This window comes from Nilaparvata lugens, chromosome 3, assembly GCF_014356525.2.
Source record: "Nilaparvata lugens isolate BPH chromosome 3, ASM1435652v1, whole genome shotgun sequence".
NCBI classification, from domain to species: domain Eukaryota; kingdom Metazoa; phylum Arthropoda; class Insecta; order Hemiptera; family Delphacidae; genus Nilaparvata; species Nilaparvata lugens.
The window spans coordinates 25,876,778-25,884,788 of NC_052506.1; the positions used below are offsets into that span (position 1 = coordinate 25,876,778).

The window sequence follows — 8,011 nt, forward strand, 5'->3', positions numbered from 1 at the left end:
TCATTCACTTGAATCTTGTAGGGAAAGCTGGTGTTTTTTATTCAATCAACTGGCAGAGTTTTTTTTAATATTTATCCATTTTAAATTCGGGAGTGTTTTAACTGGACCTTTGAAGAGCAGGCCAAGGTACTTTTGTTTAGGTAAAGTAAGATTTATAATTCTAAATAGTAATTTTTTTTTTATTGTTTTATTATCATAAACTGAACGACCACAGATCAGCACAGCGAGTAGCCCCTGAAATATTCATCTGATTATTATTTCGTAATAAATTCTAATTATAATTCTAATTTCGTAATAAATAATTTATTGATTTGTTTTTAATATCAAAAACCTGTACGATCTTTTCTTATTTTTTCTTTTTTCCCACCCTTACATATTTGGTGAAGGCACATCTTGTTTACAATGTCTAGAGATCGGTCATTTTCCATCTCACTTTAAAGTAGCCAAGATTATATCTTTATACAAATCAGGCGATAGAAAATTATCGTACTATCAGTTTAATTAGTAATTTGTCTGAAATATTTGAAAAAATAATAAAAAAGCGTATTCTAATTATCTCAGGAAAAATTTCATAGCAGAAAATCAGTTTGGTTTCCAGGAGGGGAAGTCCTCTGAGGATGCAATGTCTCGACTGGTGAGGATTGTGTCTGAAAACTTCTTAATGAATAAAAAAACCTTTGCTGTGTTCTTGGATTTGGCGATATGATATGATACCATCCCTCATCAAACTTTACTTAAAAAGCTGGAAAATATAGGTTTCCGTGGACCAGTTTTAAAACTTTTTGAAGGCTATCTACAAAATAGATCCCATTATATTAAAATCAAGCAGAGTAAATCTAACTGAGTTTGGCCTACCTCAGGGCACAGTTCTCTCACCAATATTATTTTTAATTCACATAAATGACTTACTGAAAATTAATATTAATGGCTGTTACTCCATTTCCTTTGCTGATGATACAGCTCTAGTTTTTTTCGGTTGTACGTGGAAAGAAACAAAACTTCTAACATAATCAGGTCTCACAGCAGTTAAGTCATGGCTTGATCTGCACACGCTCACTTTAAATACAAGAAAAAGCGTATATATGACTTTCTTGCCCACAATAAACTCCATCCCTGCGGAAATGTTAAATGGTGGAATTAAAATTCATTCGTTTGACTGTGCTGAAAGGAGTAGTCCGTCAGACTCAGATTTTGTTGTTAGGGACTGTATATGTCAATCACTGACAAACGTGATAGAAGTTAAATATCTAGGTGTTTTAATAGATCAATATCTGAAGTGGAATGCACATATTGATAATATGTGTAAAAAATGAAATATATTGTTCACAAATTCTACAGATTGAGCAGTGTTGGAGATTTAAAGTTATTGATGATGGTCTATTCAGCTTATGCCCAATCCATATTTCAGTATGGTATAAGGGTTTGGGGAGGTGCCTTAGACACTCATTCCAATAAAATAGGTGTGATTCAGAGGCACATACTAAAAGCTGCTCTCCAAAGGCCGAGACGATATCCCAGTCACTTACTTTATGAAGAATTACCGGTTCTGACAGTGAGACAACTCTATATAAAAAATTTAATACTTTATATCAATAGATCCAAAAATACTTTCACTCCATAGTTTCCAGCTTACAATATTTCAGATCGCCATCAAATTACCGTGTTTCCAGGACAGACCTAATAGTATGCCGTAGACAGTTCCCCTATGTAGTAAATAAATTGATTAACCTGTTATCCGAAAATTTAATTTTAGATAGCATCACTAAATCAAGTACAAAAAAAATAATTGATTGGATTAAATCAACAAATGTTTTTCACTTAATTCACAACACAATTTTATTTGTTTTTCTCTATTATTGCCATCAAAATTACATACAGTATAAATATGTGTTTCCCCACTTTCATCTTGATTGAATTGTATAGTTATTATAATATTATAGTTGAGCTTACCTTGTTGAATCAAAGTTTTTCTATTGGAAGTAATAGTATCCCAGACAACACAGAGACCTCTGTTGGACGTCCAGTGGATGGCCATGTCGGATATTTAGAATATCCGGCGGACATCCGTTTTTGGCCAAAATATGTCCTATGGACGTCCACAGGACATTCAAGTGTCACAGAATCCGATGTCCGTCAGACATCCAAATTTAATCCACACTAGACATTGTTTGGATATTGTAGGACATCCTACGGATGTCTTCCGGATGCAATAATTATGAAATTAGGATAGCCACTGGACATCCATCTACATCCTAATTCAATCCATGCTAGACTTTTTTGGATATTGTAGGACATCATAAAGATGTCTTGTGGATGCCATAATTATAAAATTAGGAAATCCATTGGACATCTACTTACGACCAAATTTGGTCTTGCTTTCTTGACCATTGAGGAACTAAGATGTTTGTCATGAATACATTTTTTATAATATAGTGAAGATTTAGTTACCATTCCGGTGCAGTTCTTGGCCCGAAACGGTACTCAATTCTAGATTCTGTTAAAAAAGAATTTCAATAAATAAAATGCATATTAAAATTTTAACAAAATTTTATTTTGAAATCACAGGTTAATTAAAAACCATCAACATCAGTTCATAAAAGTATAACTTTCCTCCCTAGGTGTCAGTGGCGGCTCCAAAACAAAATAAACGTGTGTGTAATAATAAACAAGGATATGTAAGTGATCGTGTAATAAACAAAAACTATATTCATTCTATTGAAAATTTATTGGATATTTAGTTAAAAGCAATTGAGAATGTAATTGAACTTGAGAAGTTTGTGAGACCTTCTAATATTGAGAATTCCACACAATCAGTAAGGGTTTGCGTGAGCGCGTAAGTACAAGTTAAAAATATTACTGTGCTATATATTGTATTTCCAGGCTAATAATATTAAGACTGATCTTATGTAGAACAGTTTTGGGCTTTCTATTTCTATTGTATTGATTGAATCTTGTAACTTATTTATTTCACTTATTGTTATCTCTTACTTGGAATTTTGTTGGGAAAATGATATAATTCAAGTTCTATGACAATTATCCCTATTAAAATGACAATTTAATAATCCCTATTTATCGCGTTCTTACTTCCTATGAAAGTTAGGATTGGTATCTGCAACCTCCAATCTATATTTACACCAGCCGCCACTGCTAGGTGTACAAATAAATATTTTACAAAATGGATATAACCTTGAAAATTTTGATTCAAAAGTATTGATAAAGCAAGACTTTTTCCATATACTAAGATAATGTGGGAAAACGTAAGAATTTTGTTATGAATGAGTTACATTATTCTTAGAGAATCATGAAAAAAGTTAGTAGTACTCATTGAACTTAATTTAAACTATTATTTATAGGCCTATTGTTATTTACTTTTAAAAACATATTCAAGGTTCATGAAGTATGGCAAATATATGATGCAATTTTAGATGTTTAACTACAGCTACTACAAACACCGTTTTTGTTTTGTTTTATGGCAAATATATGATGCAATTTTAGATGTTTCACTACAGCTACTACAAGAACCGTTTTTGTTTTCCGGTTTGACGTTCAGGAGCATGCCTCAACCAATTTTTGGTGGCCTCTACAATCGTTTTTTCCGTTGCTTCTTGAAACCCCATCTTAACAGCTTCTGAAATGAAGATCAAATTGTTGTAAACTGCTGATTTTATTATAGTCAGAGTGAGGTTTAAATGGTGTTTTACAATTTTAGTTTTCAATCCCTTAAAACGATATTCAAGGCAACCACATTATTTCTCTTGCCCAAGTGAACAAGCCCTACTGTTCACTGAATCACTAGTAGACCAATCAGGACCCCCTATATACCAGGCATTGGTCCTGGACCAATCACGAGTAATGTAGATATATACTATATTCTGTCTAACAAAAGAACGGATTGAATATCATAATAATAATTATTGACCAATCAAAGTGAAGTCTAAGATTCAAGTCGACGATTTAGCATTTTTCTTTATATTTATTGTTTGTTCCGCATTTACGGCTAAATGCGGCAATGGATTTTCATGAGATTTGGCAGGAATATTCATTTTTTAACTATAAGTCGATGTATACACAAGGCTTTTTGAAATTTTGCGTTTTAAGGATAATATGGTTTAGGCCTATAACTGCGAAAATCAGAATATCTCATCCCCGAAAATCATAAGTATAAAGACGAATGAACTTAACTTAAGAAGATAATGGAAACTTAAATTTTTATTTAAAACCATAGGTTAGGGGTTTAGGCTTTTGCTTTCAAATCGCAATATGCTGGTATTATTCAAAATGTTTAGATAATGAAAAGCAAAAAGCTTGCATCTCAGAACATTTGTGTAATTTAGTTTTGCTGAACGTCACCTTAAAATTTTTTGGGGATGCGGTATTTTGACTATAGCTATAACTGCGCAATGTCTACTGTTCCCAGAAGTACTAGTAGTTTTGTTTTGGTAAAATTATCAGCTGAAAGCCTGAAATATTGATTCACATATGACTACTCCTTCATGTAAAAAGAGCTAATTTTCAATTTTGGCAATCATTAAAAAAATATATTGAACAGAATGTGAAACTACCTCAAGACTTTTCAACTGATAGTGTTTTCGAACCAAAATAATTCTTTGCTCACATTCACTCCATCGTTTTGGTAAACAAAGTATAGTGAGCCACTACCTTCACTAGCTAGTGAGTGAGCCCCGGGCTGAAGAGCTCGCTAAAACACTGATATTGTCAGCTGTTCTATTGAAAGCGTTGAAAGTCAAGATAAATAGCTCAAGTTGCATTGAGTTACGAATTGTATGCAACTAATAGTCGTTTGGACAACTAAACACATGCACTTACCCTCAAGGACTCTGGCACTTTGAAGAATTGAAAACTGTTTTTCCCTTTCGCACCAAACCAGCTGTAGTCTTTGGCTAATTCATCACCAATAAGTCTTCTCATTATTCTTTTCGTCATGTCATTTATGCTGTTTTCGCCAATTCTTATTATTAACACTGCAAGCAAAGTCCAGCACAACTGTAGTAAATTTAAAATAACACATAAGAATAAGAGGTGTCCAATCTGAATGAAGTTGAGGATAAATAGGTACTCAGCATTTCGAGTCAACATGCAATATGCTCTGCTGACCAATTGGTTTGGATAATAGACTCAATACTATATAAGTCATAACTCAATTACATTTTTATTTTCTAATTTTTAATAAAATCCACCTATTCCAAATCCCTACTTATCCAAAGAAGGTTTGGTCCCAATAAGCTTGGAATACCAAAACTCTACTGTATTGTCTCAATTTGTTTAAACAATTTATAAAAAAAACTAGTAAAAACTTCTTTACTTTAACATAGTAACATCAAACATAATAATTTTATTTTTTAATGGTTTTAACATCAGTATGTCCATAAGATCCAAGCATTTCTCCTGACAATAATATCTTATACAGTTTAGTTTGGAGAAACTTCAAGTTTAAAAAACTAATATTGTTTAAAAAATTGAACACCAGTTGCAGATTTACTTGTACATTAAACTGAAAATTGAAATCTGAAGTTGTACCAACAAAGTATATCTTACCATGTTATTTTTGGAATGATTATCTCTCAGCTCCTCTTCTATTTTGAGCAGACTCTCCTCAGTCTTCATTGGCAATCGTGCCGGATCAAAGTTGATTTCATCATGCTGCTGGTTTGACCAGGGGTCTGTATTTTGATTTTGAGATTTCAATATTGATTCCAACATGTCTCGGTTGCTGTTAGTAGTAGCTCTCAGAAGAGCTAATTGTTGAAGAACTTATTTTCTGAATTCTGGAACAAGTATTTATAATATCAAAACAAAATATTTAAAAAAATAAAAATGGGGATTTATACTTTCACCAGTATTTACCCATTTTACCAGTGATTTTAGAGGGTACATAAAAATGCTTTATGAAAAAATTAACTGTGTCGTGAATATATCAGTTTTTAACCAAAAAATTCTGAAATGTTAGGTTCTATAGGTTGGCCTTGATTAGGTTGTGTAACATTGACAATGGTACACAATTCAATTTTTTTATAGGCCTAATAATTTTATAAGTAACCGATTTTGTTTTGTCAATTTACTGTTCATGACATAGGCTAGCGTTGATAAATTTTTAAAATCACACAGACTTAACCTAAGCAACCTTAAAAAGACAGCGTATTATGCATTGATTAGCCAGGTCTATAAGATTCATAGGCTATTCTGAAAATCAAAAATGAAGATCACCTTCAAGAAGTTGAGGAAAAATAATAGGCCTATAACATTACACCTTATTTGCAACTTATTGATCAAAACACAGGTAACAAATTAACAGCCTCTACAGATACTGCATGATGAGAACTGAACAAAGAAATGACATAGCCTATTCTACATTGATTGGCTCAGTCTATAATATTAAATATTTTATAACAGTAACTTATGAGGAGTTATGGAAAAATATATTACACATACCTTTGCAATTTATGGATTCCACGTTTTTCAAGAATTCTAGGATTCAACGTTTTCAAGATAGCCACAAAGAAGTAAAGACCGAAGAAAGAAGAAAGAAGAGCAAACAGCCAGCGAGCAAACACTTTCTCTTTCAACTTATATAGATCAAAATGGCCATGGCGCAGAACCAGTGCTACCTACATACATTCTGCGCGCGCTATTTAGCTCTAATTTAAAATATCACAAGATCAATATTTATAGCTATTCTCCATTTTTTTCAAATAAAACTTAAGAAAACTGGAAATATATATAGCCTACTAAGATTCTCACTATTATATATGATAAGTTAATAAGCTATTCCATACAAAGTATGGAAAAGTTGAAATTTTTTCGTTAAATCTCACAAAAATCCTATTGCTTTCCATATCGTTATCTGTTTTGGTACTCGTCACCGGCACTCAAACTGTGGTTTTGCTGGTTTCGCCGAATTAGTATATTATTATGTTAAAAAAATTATACTTCTTATTCTAAAATATTACTTTTTGTAATCTGTATTCATTTGATAATATTTTTTGAAAGGCAATAAAATTTGATTTGATTATAATCAATTTTTCGTGAAAAAAAATCGCTCAAACTTTGTGATCTTATGGTATTTGATGCGAGAAACACGAATCTGCATTCATAAATGAGAAATTCCTTAACGATCAGGAGATATAACCAAACTTCAGCCAAATCGAATCAAAATCAAGTGACGAAGCAGTGTGTGATGATTACATAACCTTAACTTTTGGACAACATTAGCATTTTATCAAAATTTTTGGAGAGAAATAGTACATGCTCAGCCTAGTTTTTCCTCCAATGTCATAATTGTATTATGATTATAGTGTTTTATACAATAAATAAATAAATAAATCTGAGATACTTTTTGTTTTAGTGTGTTTCAAGATGGTTTCCATCACTTCTCAGTGAAAAATTAAAATTGCTCAAACTTCGTGATCTCATTAGCCCAGTCAATAAAGGTTTTTTCGATCCGAAAATTAAATAAAAGCTGAATCTTCTACCATCGATAGAACCCTCCCAGAGGGTCATTCTCCCAAAAGTCCCAAGAAATCCCCTTGGAGCTTTCCCCCCTAGCCCCCTCAAAGTTGAAAAATGCAGGTAATCACGGAAAATCAATTATCTCTGTACCCATTGATCGGAAACAGTTCTATTATATGCCATTCGATTTGTTGCATTATGGACTACAATATTAGTTATATTCATTTTTTTAATAAAATTGACAGTTTTCTTGATAAAATAATATATATGTGAAAATTTAGGGGGTTTGCGATTTGATTTTTTTGTTTTCTTCGGTTAACTTCAAAGCAAGTAGTTTTAAAGAAAAATGAGTCAAATAATTAATGTAGCCACTCTCATTGCAAATTCATTGATGTATATTGTTATGTATTTGCGATTCGATTTGACGCCGTGGAAGGGGAAACAGTCGAAGCGGAACGGCGCGGCTGACTCTCTTAGCCATAGTAAACAGCAAACTGGAAATCAATTATCTCTGTAACAATTAATCGGAAAAAAATCTATCATA

General features: G+C 32.2%; 1 long non-coding RNA gene across 1 annotated transcript; it reads right to left on the minus strand.

The window, feature by feature from the left end:
- Positions 1–5,298: 5,298 nt before the first annotated feature.
- Positions 5,299–6,779, minus strand: LOC120350368. Its single transcript, XR_005570718.1, has 2 exons — positions 6,451–6,779; positions 5,299–5,786 (listed from the first exon to the last, which is right to left on the minus strand). It is a non-coding gene; the product is annotated as an uncharacterized LOC120350368 (long non-coding RNA).
- Between the last annotated feature and the right edge of the window lie 1,232 nt (positions 6,780–8,011).